The 861-nt window shown below is 42.3% G+C and overlaps 1 non-coding gene across 1 annotated transcript; it reads left to right on the top strand.

Moving 5' to 3' along the window:
- Nucleotides 1–499: 499 nt before the first annotated feature.
- trnap-cgg (transfer RNA proline (anticodon CGG)) lies at nt 500–571 on the top strand. The gene has a single exon. It is a non-coding gene; the product is annotated as a tRNA-Pro (tRNA).
- The last annotated feature ends 290 nt before the right edge of the window (nt 572–861 follow it).

Consider the following 861-nt stretch of genomic DNA (forward strand, 5'->3'; position numbering starts at 1 on the left):
ACACATTTTCAGGATATGTCATGTTTTGACTAACATTGCTCTCGCTCTGCCGCATTTCACCAAAGATGCAGAGGAGTGACATCAGCGGTTATGGAGGTTTGAGAAGCATCCAGTGCAAAATAAGTGACATTTCTAGTTTAAAACAGACAGATTCCAATGGGGATTTTTTATTTTATTCACGTACCGGTGCGTCAATCGCATCAAATGAAATGAGATCCAATTGATTTTGATGTCTACTTTTTCATTTTTTTAATCTACATTTAGCTCTTTCTTCATTTGTTTCTTGCTGTTACAGCTAATGAAGATTGAATCTGAAAGACTCAGCAGATGAATTACAGAGTATTTGAACTGAAACCTGATCAACTGCTTTGAAGATAGCTATGCTCACAAGTATACCACCAACACTCACTTGATTCACTGTGGCCTGGCACCATCGACCTGTCAATCCAAATCCTCACCGTCATTGCTGGCGATTGCAAAAAAACACCTTAGATAAATTGGCTCGTTGGTCTAGGGGTATGATTCTCGCTTCGGGTGCGAGAGGTCCCGGGTTCAAATCCCGGATGAGCCCATTTGTAGAGCTTTTAACAATCAGAGACAGGCGGTTCTTGGGCAACTGGTTGGAGTGCTGAACGAGGTGGATGAGTGATAAAGGCAATGGACTGCTAATCCATTGTGCTCTGCACTCGTGGGTTCAACATCGCACAACATTTATTCATTTCTTCCTTGGTTAAAAAATCTGTCATTTTAACCGGTACATAGATTACCTTCAGACGAGTCCCGTGACCCTTGTGGAGGTCGTAGAGCAAAACTGAGAAGGACATTGTGTTTGTGAGAGTCTCCCCTTTCCATGTAATGGTC

This window comes from Oncorhynchus mykiss, chromosome 15 (assembly GCF_057628025.1).
Source record: "Oncorhynchus mykiss isolate SJ-2025 chromosome 15, ASM5762802v1, whole genome shotgun sequence".
Taxonomy (NCBI): domain Eukaryota; kingdom Metazoa; phylum Chordata; class Actinopteri; order Salmoniformes; family Salmonidae; genus Oncorhynchus; species Oncorhynchus mykiss.